General features: G+C 46.2%; 1 protein-coding gene, 1 long non-coding RNA gene and 1 pseudogene across 3 annotated transcripts in view; 2 read left to right on the forward strand and 1 right to left on the reverse strand.

Moving 5' to 3' along the window:
- LRRC20 (leucine rich repeat containing 20) overlaps window positions 1–4,297 on the reverse strand; it is a 62,725-nt gene extending 58,428 nt beyond the window's left edge. Inside the window, exon 1 of the mRNA XM_082407328.1 lies at window positions 4,144–4,297. The gene's annotated coding sequence lies outside the window, so the exon portion shown is untranslated. The remainder of the gene's footprint in view (window positions 1–4,143) is intronic.
- Window positions 4,298–5,194: 897 nt separating this feature from the next.
- Window positions 5,195–7,317, forward strand: LOC309635726 (transcription factor E2F4 pseudogene; annotated as a pseudogene). Its single transcript has one exon. The product of its transcript is annotated as a transcription factor E2F4 pseudogene (transcript).
- A 7,771-nt stretch (window positions 7,318–15,088) lies between these two features.
- Window positions 15,089–18,181, forward strand: LOC309636220. The gene is made up of 2 exons (XR_014249314.1): window positions 15,089–15,212; window positions 17,490–18,181. It is a non-coding gene; the product is annotated as an uncharacterized lncRNA (long non-coding RNA).
- Window positions 18,182–19,116: the final 935 nt, after the last annotated feature.

Below are 19,116 nucleotides of genomic sequence, written 5' to 3' on the forward strand. Positions count from 1 at the left end.
ATATGACTCAAACAAACAAGTCAGTGGAACTCATATTTAAGGAATGAGTAGAACTTCCACCTCTCCACCTCCAGGAAGTCTTCCCAGATTGCCCCAGCCCTCAGTGTTCTCTCCTCCCTAAGTTTCAGTAGCACGCAATGCCTTAGCTCAAGCCACTTGGGTTATTTATGAGCTTTTAAAAATATACATACTTATCCCCCGCAGCTGGCCTGCAGACAGCTTAAGGCAGGGAGCAGATATATACTATGCTTTCCCCCTGCACTTCATACCACATACTGAAACAGACGTTCAGTTAGTTTCCCCCAATGGTGATGATGATCAACAGCCATCATTTGGGTTTCAAATCTAAATACAAGTCAACTGACTCTTACAACAAAGATACCATCTAAATGAGAAGGGTCATAAGTCCTAACAATGCCAGGTGGATAACTTGCAGAAGGTGGTCCAGGGTAGAACAGCAGGGAATAGTGAGGACTATGGAAAACTGGACCCAACACCTTCATCATGCTACCTTTAAGACCAACCCCCTAAGCCTGAGTCACAGCAATGTTGCTGGAATCTTGGTGACTCAGTCTAATGCCTTTATGAATGAGAACACTGAGGACCCAAGAAGGGAAGTAAATCAGCCAAACAGAAACGAAAAACCTAGGTTTCCTAACTCCCAGCCCAGTATTCTTCCTACATACCATGCTCCCTCCTTCTCCTATCTCCAGTATTCATCATCAGTAACCACAAACATGTATTGAGCATCTACTAGGAACAGGGCATAAGAATGAAGAGGGAGGAAGGAAATATAGGAAAGAGCTTTGACTTATGAGCTTCTGATGAGGATGACCTTTCTAAGGAACATCACTGAGGCAATCCTGGCCTCACAACAGAGAGGAAAGGGAAGGTAAATCTCCAAGCTACCCAGGGTCTGTGCTAACCCTGGTGAGATTGCATAGGCTACTTTCAATCAGGCACTATGCCTGCAATTCTAATAGCTGCCACCAGGTGGGAGCAGTGGTGCCTTAAGCTAAAAAGCCCATTGAAGAAAACTAGTCAAATTAAAAACCTTACCCCTGGTGGTAAGCTCAGACACCCTATAGTGTGGGTCAGAGATTGGACATTGAAGCAGGAACAGCCTGTAAAGTCTAGGTGTCAGAGTAAGTCACTAGGAGGACAGGCCCCTTACAGGCCCCAGAGGATGCTCTGGATACAGCACAGATGTGCCCTAGGCCCCCAAGGGGTTCCGGCTACCTAAAATCACCAACCCCACTAACTGGCTAGGAAACCACTCTCCCTTCACCTAAAACTACCCATTCCCCATGGGAGAATTTCTTATAAATTCCAGCTGACAGTCCCTCTCCCAGGTCAGGTGACCAAGGCCTGTCACTTTTTGGCATAGGCAGGGCTGAAATGGGAGGGTGGCAGTGCCATATGTGGTATAAGGCCCAAGATGGGGTAGGAGGGCCCCAGAACTGAGGGGAGAACAAACTTGAGATGACGAGAGTCTGGAGTGGGTCCCCAAAAGAGGTCCTACAAGGTTGTCCAACTTTGCTGACTGCTCCTTCCAGCCCCAACCCAACACTGGACCTCTCTGACCAAAAAGTAGCAAGAATTTATTGAGCATGTAACAGGAGCCCTCAGAGACAGGGGGCGGGGGGGAAATAAGGCAAGCTGCTCTTCCTTTCTTTGGTTTGAAACTGTTTTTAAGAAAAATAGAGAATTGTCTGAGTCACATATGAGTGATGGAGAGAACTATGGACCCACTCCTCACTGAGTGAGAAGCCTCCTAGGCAGGGCCACCCTAGGACATGAGGGGCCCCTATCTATGCAAATAATTTGAGTCAACCAAAATCAGCATGTCAGCACCATTCTGGCTGCCCAGTCTCATGCACTTCCATGAAAGAAAGACCTTGCCGGCCAGTGGGAGCAATCAGCACGCAAGGCAGCCCTCCTGGAACCAGACCACAACCACAGGGCCCCAAGACAACCCAACCCTACAGGCAGGCTCCTTGAGGCATCTGGTCAACCCCACAGGCAGGGGTAGTAGTAGCAGAAAATCAGAGAGTGTCCCAAAGGGGGGAAACAGGAACCACCAGCCCATATGGGTCTGTTCTGGGTTTGGGGTCCCAGTCATGAGAGGTCAGCCTTAGAAAACTGCTCCAAAGTGCTCCAAATCCTGGAGACCCTTCAACACAGTGTCCAAACTCATACTCACACTGCTGCTGTCTCAGCAATACATCCCTCTCCACATCCCTCCCCAACTCCTCTTTCTTCAGAGTGTGCATCATAGTCCTAGGAAATGTTTAAATCCTACAAATATGTCCTGGGCCCTTCTACAAGGCCCTCACTGGAAGAGTTAAGGTACAGAGACAGGGCTTGGGCCAGAATAAGCTTCCCATCAGGTAAGAGAGACTCAGTGACAAAAGGCAGAATGAGCCAGATGCTGGAGGCCACAACGCCAGGCCCAAGGACCATGTGTGCCTTCTGCCATGAAGGCACATGGCATGGCTGGGAAGAGGGAACAGAGGCAGGGGCTGAGCAGAAGTACCCAAATGATGAGAGAAAGAGGGAGACAGGAAGCCAGTCTGTCCCCAGATTACTGGGGGAGGGGCTGGAGGCCACCCTGTAAGTCTGTCCTCTGTTTCTCTTCAGGGAACTATGAAAGGTTTTTTGAGGAGAGCAGCCTAATCCAACCAGAGTTTTGGAAAATTATCACTGTTGTGAGCAGTCCCATTGTCAGCTGGAAATACCACCCTCCTCACTGGGTTGTTTTGAGAAGTAAATGACATATAACTTTTGAGAAATCTTTGCAAACTGTTAAACATTTCCCACACCAACGCATTACTGATATGTGATTAAACCGCTACAGATGGTAAGTTAGGATATAATAAATGGAATGTCAGAAAAGAAGTTGTCCTGCTTTGTGAGAGCTGGCAATAGAGTCCTCCTGTATCTATAACCTGGTTTCACCTGGACACAGGTTTGGGGGGGATGATTTTTGCTTAAACACTTACCCTAACCCTCTGCCAGGGCTCCAGCCCTCATCAGTGAGAACTCTACCTTATCTGAAGCCCCGAGATCTGTGCAAAGGAGCTGCTGTGACACCCCGTCCGCACCAGCTGCTCCTATATTTAGTTACTGGTGTGGGCACTTGGGAACTTTAGAGCCTGGCAGCCACTCTGAAGGGCAACTCGAGCCTCTTGCTCCATGTGTGCGAGCTCCCCCCACTCCCACCCCCACTGGCTGCAGCGGGTCCTCTGGACCGCGCAAGCTAAGGAGCCACTGGGGAAGTGCGAAGCAGTCGGCTGGATCGGACCCAAGTAGCCCCGAAGGCCCACTCGAGCCCAGACAGAGTTGACCCACTTTTCCACCCAAGGGAAAGAAGCCCGCTGGGGCGAGAGCGGCACGGACTGGCCCCCTGTTTTTGAGCCATGAGTTTCCCAGAGCCGCGTGCGTGCTTCTGTATGGGCATCTAAGCATCCTCGGGCTGCGCCTCCCAGGACTGAGCGCGGTGGCCAGGCCAGGGTCCCCACGCCTCGCGCTAGGGGACCGCCTCACCGTCTTCCCCACCCCCGGCGCCCGCAGCCAATGGCTCCTCGTCGCCGGCCCTCCGCTCGCCAGGCAGGCGGAGACTGGGGAGAATAAAGCAGGCAGAGAGGAGAACGCTGGTGATCGCTGAGGGCCGGGGACTCCCGCGCTACCCGGAGGCCGAGAGGAACGCTCTGGGACAGGCGTCTGCAGCTCCCCGGAGGGGAAGCAAACCCCGAAAAGTGTGGCTTCAGGCACGAAATTTACAACAGCCTCTCCCAGCAGGGGCGCCTCCCGCGGGGAACGGAGGCCCCCTCGGGACGGCTTCCCCAGGCTCCCTATTCCCTGGTACCTCGGCGCCCGCTCCCCCAAGCCAGCCGGGGTCCAGCCGCAGTCTGCAAGCCAGAGCCGGCGCGGCGCCGGGCCCCTTGGCACTGCAGAAGCCGCAGCTGCTGCACCGCTGCTCCTTCCGCGGGGTGACTTGGGGGAGGGGAGGGTACACTACGGAAACGGGGACATTTCTCTCCCTCTCTCCCCCAGCCCCTCCAGCGCTTAGCCTCAGACTACGTTTACTTTGCGGGGCACGAAGGTGGGGCCCCGTTCCGGGCCGCTCTCTGCTCCACTTACGGCGACAATGCCTCCTAGCGCCCTGCGCAGCGCAGTCACGCTCCCTCGGCCGCCGGCGGCGCCCCATGCAGCAGCGGCGAGCTGGAACTGGCCGGGAGGGGGCAGAGGAGCTGCGGTCTCTGAGCGCACGGTCGCCCGGCCAATCGCCGCGCCAGGAGCCGCCCCGGGGCGGGAGTAGGCAGCCGCGCGCAACCAATTAGTGCGCGGGTCCTCACGCGGCGCCCCCGGAAAAGCGGCCTGTGCGCTCTCGTCCGCAGGGTGGATCCGCTTTGTGTTCGGCTTCTGGAGGAAAAACGCTTTGGACGGCGGGAGTGTAGACCGGCACGTGCAACAGATCCCAGGATTAATAGAACTGAGTCTCCAGATTTGTTTTTCTCGAGGGAGCAGAGTTGAATTAGCCAGATCAAGGGTACTTTGAGAAAGGTGAAGATGGGGACTAGGAAGCTTTTCCCGTGGTGCCTTCAAGGCGCCCATTCAGGTTTTTAGAGGCAATAATTCTGGGTACGCTAAGTTACTTAACCTCTCTAAATCCCAGTGTTTTTCTCTATCAAATAAGAATTAAAATGTATAAATACCTACTTCACAGGGTCATTGTGAGGATTAATAACCTGAAAAGTTTAGTGCAGTGCCCTGCATGATGGTTCAGGGAAGGGTAGCTGCTTCGCAGGCCTACGTTTACAGAGGATTCCCCATAGACTCTTTTTTTTTAAAGATTTTTTTTTTTTTCTGATTCAGTTCTTTTTTTTTTTTTTTTTTAATTAATTAATTTATTTATTTATTTTTGGCTGTGTTGGGTCTTCGTTTCTGTGCAAGGGCTTTCTCCAGTTGTGGCAAGCGGGGGCCACTCTTCATCGCGGTGCGCAGGCCTCTCACTGTCGCGGCCTCTCCCGTTGCGGAGCACAGGCTCCAGACGCGCAGGCTCAGTTGTTGTGGCTCACAGGCCCAGTTGCTCCGCGGCATGTGGGATCTTCCCAGACCAGGGCTCGAACCCGTGTCCCCTGCATTGGCAGGCGGATTCTCAACCACTGCGCCACCAGGGAAGCCCCCCCATAGACTCTTTACTAGGCACTGTGGGGAGGACCAAAGAGATGAGGCCCCTAACTCAACCAGCGATGGTGGTCAATGAGTCAAATGCTCTAATAAACAGAAGCATGTGTTAAATATGTGGGAGTCCTGAAGAAAGAACATTTAATTCTGCCCCTGGGGATTGGGGTAGTTAGATAAGGAACACACATTCACTTGGGTCTTGATGGATATTATGAGTTAAATTGTGTCTCCCCCCCAAAAAAAGATATGTTGAAGTCTTAACCCCCAGTACCTCAGAATGTGGCCTTATTTGGAAATATGGTCATTGCAGGTATAATTAGTTAAGATGAGGTCATACTGGCATAGGCTGTGACTGGTGTTCTTATAAGAAGAGAAGAGACACATCGACACAAAGGGAGAAGGCCATGTGAAGATGGAGGCGGAGTAGAGTGACGTGTCCACAAGCCAAGGAATCCCAAGGATTGTGGGCAAGGATCAGAAATTAAGAAGAGGCAAGGAACGGATTCTCCCTCAGAGCCTCCGAAAAGGAGCCAGTTCCGCTGACACCTTGATTTCAGACTTCTAGCCTCCAGAACTGTGAGAATAATTTTCTCTTGTTTTCAGCTACCTAGTTTGTGGCAATTTGTTACAACAGCCCTGGGAAACTGCTACAGTAGGTGAGTCGGAATAAAGGGAAGGGGATGAGAAACACCTCCAAGAAAGTCTTTCAAAACTGAATGCCTGGGCTGCGCTGGCCTGGCCTGGCCTGGCTGAGGGGAGGTGGCGGGAGGGCGCTATGGCGGAGGCCGGGCCACAGGCGCCGCCGCCCCCAGGCACCCCAAGCCGGCACGAGAAGAGTTTGGAACTTCTCACTACCAAGTTCGTGTCGCTTCTGCTGGAGGCAAAGGACGGCGTGCTTGACCTCAAGCTGGCAGCTGACACCCTAGCTGTTTGCCGGAAGTGGCGGATTTATGACATTACTAATGTGCTGGAAGGTATCGGGCTGATGGAGAAAAAATCCAAGAATAGCATCCAGTAGAAGGGCGTGGGGCCTGGCTGCAATACCCGGGAGATTGCGGACAAGTTGACTGAGCTCAAGGCAGAGATCGAGGAGCTGCAGCAACGAGAGCAAGAACTAGACCAGCACAAGGTGTGGCTGCAGCAGACCATCCGGAACATCACAGAGGACGTGCAGAACAGCTGCTTGGCCTACGTGACTCATGAGGACATCTGCAGATGCTTTGCTGGAGATGCCATCCAGGCCCCGTCGGGCACCAGCCTGGAGGTGCCCATCCCAGAGGGCCTCAATGGGCAGAAGAAGTACCAGATTCACCTGAAGAGTGTAAGTGGCCCCATCGAGGTGCTGCTGGTGAACAGGAGGCATGGAGCTCACCACCTGTGGCGGTGCCTATGCCACCACCCGAAGATCTGCTCCAGAGCCCGTCTGCTGTCTCTCCCCCTCCGCCTCTGCCCAAGCCTGCTCTGGCCCAGCCCCAGAATGCCTCACGCCCAAGCAGTCCCCAGGTGACCATCCCCAACCCTGTTCCCGGCAGCACCGAAGCCCAGGGGGTGGCCGGTCCAGCAGCTGAGATCACAGTGAGTGGTGGCCCTGGAACCGATAGCAAGGACAGTGGTGAGTTCAGCTCCCTCCCGCTGGGCCTGACAGCACTGGACACCCAGCTGCTGCAGTCCTCTGCCCTGTTGGACAGCAGCAGCAGCAGCAATAGCAGTTCATCCGGACCCAACCCTTCTACCTCCTTTGAACCCATCAAGGCAGACCCCACAGGTGTTCTGGAGCTCCCCAAAGAGCTGTCAGAAATCTGATCCCACTCGAGAGTGCGTGAGCTCAGAGCTCTTGGAGGAACTGATGTCCTCAGAAGTGTTTGCACCCCTCCTCCGCCTTTCTCCATCCCCTGGAGACCACGATTACATCTCCATCCTGGATGAGAGTGAAGGTGTCTGTGACCTCTTTGATGTGCCTGTTCCCAACCTCTGACTGACAGGGGTATGCCCTTTGTGGCTGGGACACAGACTGTCTAACCTGGGGGCCGCCTGGGGACCTCCCCCCACCCCACCCCTACACAGCTTGAGAGCCGCAGACTCCTGGCTTCCCCAGCCTTCCCTCACTGCGCAGTTCTGGCCACAAGTCCCACTCCTGCACCAACACCTGTTTTCTGTGCTGGGAGAGCAGGGGAAAGGGGCTTAGCCCGCTCCACTGTGGAGCCAAAGTGTTTGCCGCTCCTTTTTTGGGGACTTCCCCTATCTGGTAGCCTCCCCCCGCCCTCCCAGAGTTCAGTTTCAGCTGCCACCCAGTGGCACAGATCCAAGGACCCTCCATCACCCTCCTAGGGCAGCTCGTCCAGCCCCACCGCCCTGTATCTGCCAGCCCCTCCCCCTCCAGGAGGAAGCATGGGGTGGAGCTGGGCACTTGCCAGCACCTAGCCTAGCCTCCTTCACTTCTCCCCACGGGGACCACACAGCTCCTCTGTACCGCTCATGTGCCCCCTTTCTGCTGGACCCTTGGCCCTGAGAACCTGCTGGGGGCGGGGGAAGGAGCAGGTTGCTAACAGGAGGAATGGAGATCTCTAGCTAGGAATCTGGGTGGGAGAGTCCCTGAGGATTGGCCCAGCCTCCGTCTGACCCACAGCTCCCGTCTTGTTTTCTGAGGGGTTTTTTTGAATTTTATTTTTATTTATTTTTTTATACAGCAGGTTCTTATTAGTTATCCATTTTAGACATATTAGTGTATATATATCAATCCCAATCTCCCAATTCATCACACCACCACCATCCCCCTCCGCCGCTTTCCCTGCTTGGTGTCCATACGTTTGTTTTCTACATCTGTGTCTCAGTTTCTGCCCTGCAAACCGGTTCATCTGTACCATTTTTCTAGGTTCCACATGTATGCATTAATAGACGATATTTGTTTTTCTCTTTCTGACTTACTTCACTCTGTATGACAGTCTCTAGATTCATCTACATCACTACAAATGACCCAATTTCGTTCCTTTTTATAGCTGAGTAATATTCCGTTGTATATATGTACCACATCTTCTTTATCCATTTGTCTGTCGATGGGCATTTAGGTTGCTTCCATGACCTGGCTATTGTAAATAGTGGTGCAATGAACATTGGGGTGCATGTGTCTTTGTGAATTATGGTTTTCTCCGGGTATATGCCCAGTAGTGGGATTGCTGGGTCATATGGTAATTCTATTTTTAGTTTTTTAAGGAACCTCCACACTGTTCTCCATAGTGGCTATATCAATTTACATTCCCACCAACAGTGCAAGAGGGTTCCCTTCTCTCCACACCCTCTCCAGCATTTGTTGTTTGTAGATTTTCTGATGATGCCCACTGTAACTTGTGTGAGGTGATACCTCATAATTTTGATTTGTATTTCTCTAATAATTAGTGATGTTGAGCAGCTTTTTGTGTGCTTCTTGGCCATCTGTATGTCTTCTTTGGAGAAATGTCTATTTGGGTCTTCTGCCCATTTTTAGATTGGGTTGTTTGTTTTTTTAATATTGAGCTGCATGAGCTGTTTATATATTTTGGAGATTAATCCTTTGTCCGTTGATTCGTTTACAAATATTTTCTCCCATTCTGAGGGTTATCTTTTCGTCTTGTATGTAGTTTCCTTTGCTTGCAAAAGCTTTTAAGTTTCATTAGGTCCCATTTGTTTATTTTTGTTTTTATTTCCATTACTCTAAGAGGTGGATCAAAAAAGATCTTGCTGTGATTTATGTCAAAGAGTGTTCTTCCTATGTTTTCCTCTAAGAGTTTTATAGTGTCCAGTCTTACATTTAGGTCTCTAATCCATTTTGAGTTTATTTTTGTGTATGGTGTTAGGGAGTGTTCTAATTTCATTCTTTTACATGTAGCTGTCCAGTTTTCCCAGCACCAGTTATTGAACAGACTGTCTTTTCTCCATTGTATATCCTTGCCTCCTTTGTCATAGATTAGTTGACCATAGGTGTGTGGGTTTATCTCTGGGCTTTCTATCCTGTTCCATTGATCTATATTTCTGTTTTTGTGCCAGTACCATATTGTCTTGATTACTGTAGCTTTTAATATAGTCTGAAGTCAGGGAGTCTGATTCTTCCAGCTCCGTTTTTTTCCCTCAAGACTGCTTTGGCTATTTGGGGTCTTTTGTGTCTCCATACAAATTTTAAGATTTTTTGTTCTAGTTCTGTAAAAAATTCCATTGGTAATTTGATAGGGATTGCATTGAATCTGTAGATTGCTTTGGGTAGTATGTTCATTTTCACAATACTGATTCTTCCAATCCAAAAACATGGTATATCTCTCCCTCTGTTTGTATCATCTTTAATTTCTTTCATCAGTGTCTTATAGTTTTCTGCATACAGGTCTTTTGTCTCCATAGGTAGGTTTATTCCTAGGTATTTTATTCCTTTTGTTGCAATGGTAAATGGGAGTGTTTCCTTAATTTCTCTTTCCGATTTTTCATCATTAGTGTATAGGAATGCAAAAGATTTCTCTGCATTAATTTTGTATCCTGCAACTTTACTAAATTCATTGATTAGCTCTAGTAGTTTTCTGGTGGCATCTTTAGGATTCTCTATGTATAGTATCATGTCATCTGCAAACAGTGACAGTTTTACTTCTTCTTTTCCAATTTGTATTCCTTTTATTTCTTTTTCTTCTCTGATTGCCATGGCTAGGACTTCCAAAACTATGTTGAATAATAGTGGTGAGAGTGGACATCCTTGTCTTGTTCCTGATCTTAGTGGAAATGCTTTCGGTTTTTCACCATTGAGAATGATGTTTGCTGTGGGTTTGTTGTATATGGCCTTTATTATGTTGAGGTAGATTCCCTCTATGCCCACTTTCTGGAGAGTTTTTATCATAAATGGGTGTTGAATTTTGTCAAAAGCTTTTTCTGCATCTATTGAGATGATCATATGGTTTTATTCTTCAATTTGTTAATATGGTGTATCACATTGATTTGCATATATTGAAGAATCCTTGCAGTCCTGGGATAAACCCCATTTGATCATGGTGTATGATCCTTTCAGTGTGCTGTTGGATTCTGTTTGCTAGTATTTTGTTGAGGATTTTTGCATCTATGTTCATCGGTGATATTGGCCTATAGTTTTCTTTCTTTGTGACATCTTTGTTTGGTTTTGGTATCAGGGTGATGGTGGCCTCATAGAATGGGTTTGGGTGTGTTCCTTTCTCTGCAATTTTTTGGAAGAGTTTGAGAAGGATGGGTGTTAGCTCTTCTCTAAATGTTTGATAGAATTCACCTGTGAAGCCATCTGGTCCTGGACTTTTGTTTGTTGGAAGATTTTTAATTGCAGTTTCAATTTCATTACTTGTGATTGGTCTGTTCCTATTTTCTATTTCTTCCTGGTTCAGTCTTGGAAGGTTATACCTCTCTAAGAATTTGTCCATTTCTTCCAGGTTGTCCATTTTATTGGCATAGAGTTGCTTGTGGTAGTGTCTTAGGATGCTTTGTATTTCTGTGGTGTCTGTTGTAACTTCTCCTTTTTCATTTCTAATTTTATTGATTTGAGTACTCTCCCTCTTTTTCTTCATGAGTCTGGCTAATGGTTTATCAATTTTGTTTATCTTCTCAAAGAACCAGCTTTTAGTTTTATTGATCTTTGCTATTGTTTTCTTTGTTTCTATTTCATTCATTTCTGCTCTGATCTTTATGATTTCTTTCCTTCTGCTAACTTTGGGTTATGTTTGTTCTTCTCTCTCTAGTTCCTTTAGGTGTAAGGTTAGATTGTTTATTTGAGATTTTTCTTGTTTCTTGAGGTAGGCTTGTATTACTATAAACTTCCCTCTTAGAACTGCTTTTGCTGCATCCCATAGGTTTTGGATCATCGTGTTTTCATTGTCATTTGCCTCTAGGTATTTTTTGATTTCCTCTGATTTCTTCAGTGATCTCTTGGTTATTTAGTAACATATTGTTTAGCCTACATGTGTTTGTGTTTTTTATGTTTTTTTCCCTGTAATTGATTTTTAATCTCATAGCGTTGTGGTCAGAAAAGATGCTTGACATGATTTCAATTTTCTTAAATTTACTGAGGCTTGATTTGTGATGCAAGATGTGATCTATCCTGGAGAATGTTCCGTGTGCCCTTGAGAAGAAAGTGTAATATGCTGTTTTTGGATGGAATGTCCTATAAATATCAATTAAATCTATCTGGTCTATTGTGTCATTTAAAGCTTGTGTTTCCTTGTTAATTTTCTGTTTGGATGATCTGTCCATTGGTGTAAGTGAGGTGTTAAAGTCCCCCACTATGATTGTGTTACTGTCAATTTCCTCTTTTATAGCTGTTAGCAGTTGCCTTATGTATTGAGGTGCTCCTATGTTGGGTGCATATATATTTATAATTGTTATATCTTCTTCTTGGATTGATCCCTTGATCATTATGTAGTGTCCTTCCTTGTCTCTTGTAACATTCTTTATTTTAAAGTCTGTTTTATCTGATATGAGTATTGTTACTCCAGCTTTCTTTTGATTTCCATTTGCATGGAATATCTTTTTCCATCCCCTCACTTTCAGTCTGTATGTGTCCCTAGGTCTGAAGTGGGTCTCTTGTAGACAGCATATATATGGGTCTTGTTTTTGTATCTATTCAGCGAGCCTGTGTCTTTTGGTTGGACATTTAATCCATTCACGTTTAAGGTAATTATCGATATGTATGTTCCTATTACCATTTTCTTAATTGTTTTGGGTTCGTTTTTGTAGGTCCTTTTCTTCTCTGTGTTTCCCACTTAGAGAAGTTCCTTTAGCATTTGTTGTAGAGCTGGTTTGGTAGTGCTGAATTCTCTTAGCTTTTGCTTCTCTGTAAAGCTTTTGATTTCTCCATTGAATCTGAATGAGATCCTTGCCTGGTAAAGTAATCTTAGTTGTAGGTTCTTCCCTTTCATCACTTTAAATGTGTCATGCCATTCCCTTCTGGCTTGTAGAGTTTCTGCTGAGAAATCAGCTGTTAACCTTATGGGAGTTCCCTTGTATGTTATTTGTCTTTTTTCCCTTGCTGCTTTCAATAATTTTTCTTTGTCTTTAATTTTTGCCAGTTTGATTACTATGTGTCTCAGCGTGTTTCTCCTTGGGTTTATCCTGTATTGGACTCTCTGCGCTTCCTGGACTTGGGTGGCTCTTTCCTTTCCCATGTTAGGGAAGTTTTCGACTATAATCTCTTCAAATTTTTTGTCAGGTCCTCTCTCTCTCTTCTCCTTCTGGGACCCTTATAATGTTGTTGTGTTTAATGTTGTCCCAGAGGTCTCTTAGGCTGTCTTCATTTCTTTTCATTCTTTTTTCTTTATTCTGTTCCGCAGCAGTGAATTCCACCATTCTGTCTTCCAGGTCACTTATCCGTTCTTCTGCCTCAGTTATTCTGCTATTGATTCCTTCTTGTGTATTTTTCATTTCAGTTATTGTATTCATCTCTGTTTGTTTGTTCTTTAATTCTTCTAGGTGTTTGTTCTTTAATTCTTCTAGGTCTTTGTTAAACATTTCTTGCATCATCTCGATCTTTGCCTCCATTCTTTTTCCGAGGTCCTGGATCATCTACACTATCATTATTCTGAATTCTTTTTCTGGAAGCTTGCCTATCTCCACTTCATTTAGTTGTTTTTCTGGGGTTTTATCTTGTTCCTTCATCTGGCACATAGCCCTCTGCCTTTTCCTCTTGTCTATCTTTCTGTGAATATGGTTTTTGTTCCACAGGCTGCAGGATTGTAGTTCTTCTTGCTTCTGCTGTCTGCCCTCTGGTGGATGAGGCTATCTAAGAGGCTTGTGCAAGTTTCCTGATGGGAGGGACTGGTGGTGGGTAGAGCTGGCTATGGCTCTGGTGGGCAGAGCTCAGTCAAACTTTATTCCGCTTGTCTGTTGTTGGGTGGGGCTGGGTTCCCTCCCTGTTGGTCATTTGGCCTGAGGTGACCCAACACTGGAGCCTACCCGGGCTCTTTGGTGGGGCTAATGGCGGACTCTGGGAGGGCTCATGCCAAGGAGTACTTCCCAGAACTTCTGCTGCCAGTGTCTTTCTCACAATGAGACACAGCCACCCCCCGCCTCTGCAGGAGACCCTCCAACACTAGCAGGTAGGTCTGGTTCAGTCTCATATGGGGTCACTGCTCCTTCCCCTGGGTCCCAATGTGCACACTACTTTGTGTGTGCCCTCCAAGAGTGGAGTCTCTGTTTCCCCCAGTCCTGTCAAAGTCCTGCAATCAAATCCCACTAGACTTCAAAGTCTGATTCTCTAGGAATTCCTCCTCCCGTTGCCAGACCCCCAGGTTGGGAAGCCTGATGTGGGGCTCAGAACCTTCACTCCAGTGGGTGGACTTCTGTGGTGTAAGTGTTCGCCAGTCTGTGAGTCACCCAACCAGCAGTTATGGGATTTGATTTTACTCTGATTGGGCCCCTCCTACCATCTCATTGTGGCTTCTCCTTTGTCTTTGGATGTGGGGTGTTTTTTTGGTGAGTTCCAGTGTCTTCCTGTCAATGATTGTTCAGCAGTTGGTTGTGATTCCGGTGCTCTCGCAAGAGAGAGTGAGAGCACGTCCTTCTACTCCGCCATTTGAACCAATCTCCAGCACCCCTCTTGTTTATTCATTTATCCTCATTTAGAGCCATTTGCAGAGATTTAGAAAGATTTGCAGTAACGAATGGATTCCTATATAAAGATTATTTTTATACTTTTTGCAACAGAAGGAAATTGTAATATTTGTACAGTGTCCAAGTGAATAAAGACCATGCCTAAGGCAAAAAACAAACAAACAATAACCCTGAATGCCTAGTGTATGTAAGGCCTTGTGTCATGGGGTGTACCAAAGTGAATAGGACACAGACTCTGCCCTCAAGAGATTACCACTCATGGCGGGTGGGAGGGGGGGAGCGATGTGGGCGGCAAGCAGCCATGTTTTCTGACTCCTCGTGCCTTCCCGGGAAGACTAGGAAGGCCTCTCCCCAACCTCATCATCACCCCATCCCTGCCACACACATACCAGGTACCAGATATAAATAACATATCAATCAAGTCGCATTCTGCCCAAGCCAAGATCCTCACTGCTCTGGACAAATCAGACTCTGCTACTTCTGTTTCATTTAAAACCAGCCTGACGTTTCTGGCCAACTTCTACACATGGTTGCCGAAAACTCGGCCTCTGTTCACCAGAGCCGAACAGAAATGCAGAGACAGAGCTTTGGAGGAGTAGAAAAGAGTAGCTGTATTACTTTGCCAGGCAAAGGGGGCCACAGCAGGCTAACACCCTCAAGGCTGTGCCCCCGTTCCTGGGAAATAGGAAGGCGTCTTATAGTTTCAGAGTGGAAGATAGGGCTGTAGATAAGGATCGGGACTGATGTCGCTTGCATTCTTCTTTCCTCCTGGAGACACTGAGATCATCAGGGCTGGCGTCAGGCGGTTCCAGAGCAGGTTCTGGTGCTCTGGAATTGAGGTTATCGTTATGTGACCTTCTTTCTGGAATGAAGAATGCTCACAGAGGTAAGGAGTGTTAGGGAGTGTTGTCTTAGAGAAGTAAACATCAGGGACATAGTACAACTTTAGCTAGGGGGCAATCATTTTCAGAGTGCAATTAAGCAAGAAAGAGAGGGGGGATAAAACATCTACAGGAGACCGGTTGAACGGGCAGAAAGAACGAGGGCTGAATAAGGGCTAACATAATGGGGGTGCCTCAACTAGTTTCTGCTACAGCAATATGGATGTCTTCCCTCCCCTGCTAGGCCTTATGCAGACCTGGGATAGCGTGTGTAGTGCATTGCACAAGGTAAGCACTCAATAAGTACCACTGATGGCCCCAGCCTGGGATTTCCCACTTTCATGCCTCACCTCTCCTCCTCTCTCAGGAATTTCATCCGGGGACCGCCCACTCCACATGGACATGACTCCTCCCCAGCTCAAATGCCACCTCTTCTATTCCTGGTGTGTTTGCTCTCCAGAGCACTTTCTGCATCACACCCATTAATATGGCACATCTGCACAGGTCTTTGCTCCCAGGACTCTGCCTGATTTCAAATAGACCAGAGCCAGAGCTTGGCATGTGGTAAGTGCTTGTATCAGTCAGTACTTTTTTTTTTTTTTTTTTCTGCATAATAGAATACCCCAAAACTTAGGAATGACTTTAAAAAATATTTATTTAGTTCACGATTTTGTGGGTCAGGATTTTAGGTTTGGCTCAGCTGGGCAGTTCTTCTGGTCTCAGCTGGACCCTCTCATGCTGCTGGGGTAGTGGCTAGGCAGCCAGAGGCTCTACTTCTTGGGGGTGGCTGTCACCGGAGCTAACTGGGCCACATGTTACTCATGCACCAGCAGTCTAGCCCAGGCTGGTTCACATGGAGCTGCAGGTTTCCAAGAGCAAGACTGGAATGATGCAGGTTTCTCAAGGCCTAGGCTCAAAACTGGCATTGTGTCACTTCCGTAGTTGTACTGACTAAACCATGTCACAACAGCACCCAGATTCAAGGGTGGGGAAATAGATTCCATCTCCTGATGGCAGGAGCAGCAAAGTCACGTTGAAAGGAACACGGATACAGGGATGGATAGAGAATTGGGGCTAGTTTTGCAATCTACTGCAGTACTCAAAAATATTCCCACAATATCTACCACATAGTGGGTACTCTATAAGTATTTATTGACAGTGCTAAGATTTTCAATCACAATGTTTACAGACTTCATGCAATGCAATTAATTGGCAAAATTTTAGCCCTCATTCATAAGCTATCCATTACTACCTTCAGTTTCAGAATAGCAAATGAGGAGGTCAGGAATACAGGCCTGTACGAGGGGAAACCCCACTGAGGCTCCCCTGGGAAGAAGTTCAGCTGGCCCCAAACAGCCTCCTCTGAAGGGATCCAGAGCATCTTTAGAGAACTGGGTCCCCTAGGGACCTGGTCCAAACATGGTCACGTGGTTGGAAGCCATACATCTTTACCTGTGAACAGAGAGAGACTTAGATGTTAGTCGGGGCTCGAACACAGCCCCCGTTAAGCCTGATTGCCTTGCAAGCTGCCTGCCAGATAGGAAGCAATTTTGTGTGATGACAAAATTGTTATCTGGCTGTTTCCTGGAGGGTCTGTCCCTCCACTGAGCAGGATAAATTCTCAGGGCACCTGTGGAAGGGACATATATTGTGGACAGAGCCCGCAGCTCAATTCCTATGACTGAGAGCCCTGATGGGGAACGCTTCCCATCAGAGAATTACCAGAATCAATCTCCAGGCCTGCTGTGGTTTGAATTGTGTCCTCCCAAAAAGATATGTTGGAATCTTAACCCCAGTGCCTCAGACTGCGACCTTAGAGAGAAAATCAAATTAAAATGAGGTCAACAGGGTAGACCCTAATCCAATATGACTGATATCCTTGTAAAAGGGGTAAATTTGGTCACAGACAGACATGCATAAAGGGAAGACAATGTGAAGGGGCACAGGGAGAAGAGGGCCATCTACAAGCCAAGGGTTGAGAGCTGGGACAGATCCTTCCCTCACGGCTCTCACCTTGATTTGTCAACCCTGCTAACACCTGGTTTCAGACTCCGAGTCTCCAGAACTGGGCGATAGTAAACTACTGTTGCTAAGCCACCCAGTTTGTGGTACTCTGTTACAAAACTAATACAAGGCCTTCAATTTCTCCTTTTCCATTCTGTTCTCCTCGTATTTACCCTTATCATACACCCCTTGAGGGGAAAATACATTTAGGTAGAAATAAAACATGAAGTCTCAGGGACATGGATGAACCAGACCCCATGTATCATTCTTTGCCTCCCTGAGTCCTCCACCTGGGGCCACACTTCAGCCTGGAGCTAAGCTACCAATAGCCAGGAGCTCAAGGTCACTCCAAGTTACTGCCATCCTAAACAGAAGAGCAGTTCACCCCAGTCCTTCTTCCAGAAAGTTCAGCCTGGAGCCCCCCTCTAGATACTGCAGGGTTTGCAAAGATGATCAAGAAGCAGTCAGTTCCCTCAAGATGCTTGCAGTTTGCCATGGGGAATAAGATTCACATAAAAAGTAACTATAATAAAGTGTTTCTCAAGCTTCAGCCATTGCCATACCACTTTTGGATATTCGCTATATCTGAGCCCCACCCAGCAGTGACTTGAGTCACTTATATGGACTCAGAGTGTCCATGTAAGTCCTGCACATCTTTTTCCAACTCTGCATTTAGTGGCATCCTGTAGGTTATTGGAAACAGGCATGGTGAGAGAATTTACAGCATGGAAACCAGCACACACTACAAATCAGGACTTTTGTGGGGGGGAGATACAGCTTACTTACTTTTTCCTTTAAATTGACTTACTTTTTAACTTAAAAATGTTTATTTTATAGCCATGACATGGAAGCAACCTAAATGTCCATTGACAGATGAACGGATAAAGAAGATATGGTATATACATATGGAATACTACTCAGCCATAAAAAGAATGAAATACTGCCATTTGCAGCAACATGGATGGACCTAGAGATTACCATACTAAGTGAAGTAAGTCAGACAGAGAAAGACAAATATCATATGATATCATTTATATGTGGAATCTAAAAGAATGATACAAATTAACTTATTTACAAAATGGAAATAGACTCACAGACTTAGAAAACAAATTATGGTTACCAAAGGGGAAGAGGGGGGAGGGAGGGATAAATTAGGAGTTTGGGATTAACAGATACACACTATTATATATAAAATAGATAGAGCTATCATATGATCCAGCAATCCCACTGCTGGGCATACTTCTGGAGAAAACCATAATTCAAAAGGATGCATGCACCCCGATGTTCATTGCAGCACTATTTACAACAGCCAGGACATGGAAGCAACCTAAATGTCCATCAACAGAGGAATGGATAAAGAAGATGTGGTACATATATACAATGGAATATTACTCAGCCATAAAAAGGAATGAAATAATGCCATTTGCAGCAACATGGATGGACCTAGAGATTGTCATACAGAGTGAAGTAAGTCAGAAAGAGAAAGACAAATACCATATAATATCGCTTATATATGGAATCTAGAAAAATGGGACAGATGAACTTATTTGCAAAGCAGAAATAGAGTCACAGATGTAGAAAACAAACTTATGGTTACCAAGAGGGGAAAGTGGGGGGTGGATACAGGGAGGAGCATTCCTGAGGCTTGGGGTGGGGGGTAAGGAGATTGGGATTGACATATACACACTACTATATATAAAATAGATAACTAATGAGAACCTACTGTATAGCACAGGGAACTCTACTCAATGCTCTGTGGTGACCTAAATGAGAAGGGAATCTAAGAAAGAGTATATATATATGTATATGTATAACTGATTCACTTTGCTGTACAGCAGAAACTAATACAACATTGTAAAGCAACTATACTCCAATAAAAATTAATGAAAATAAAATAAAATAGATAACAAGGACCTACTGTATAGCACAGGAACTATATTCAATATCTTATAATAACCTATAACAGAAAAGAATCTGAAAAAGAATATATATATATATATATATATATATATGAATCACTTTGCTGTATACCTGGAACTAGCACAACATTATAAATCAACTATACTTCAATTTTTAAAAATTCTTGTTTTAAAAGGAAACTTTGTATCATTACTGCAAATGGAAACCAGTATCATTTGCCATAGATAGAAAGTAACCTTAAAAATAAACAGTAAGTCAATTATATCTCAATAAGAGTGGAAAACATTAAAAAATATAATTAAAATGAATCACTTATTAAGTTATAGCAAATTATTGTTGCCTGCTAAAGGCCTGCTTCTGGGGCTCTTCTCTTTGTTATAAAAGGAGTCTAGCAAGTGTTAGAGAGATTGTAAAGCATACCAGTGCCTTGGTTAATTCAAAATGATTGAACAAGATTTGAAAAGGCAATAACTCTCACATCAGTGCTCCTGGAGCTCCAAGAATCAGCTCCTTGGGAAAGACTGTTGTATTGAAACAAAGAGAA

This window comes from Balaenoptera borealis (genome assembly GCF_965194805.1).
Source record: "Balaenoptera borealis genome assembly, chromosome: 10".
Classification (NCBI taxonomy): domain Eukaryota; kingdom Metazoa; phylum Chordata; class Mammalia; order Artiodactyla; family Balaenopteridae; genus Balaenoptera; species Balaenoptera borealis.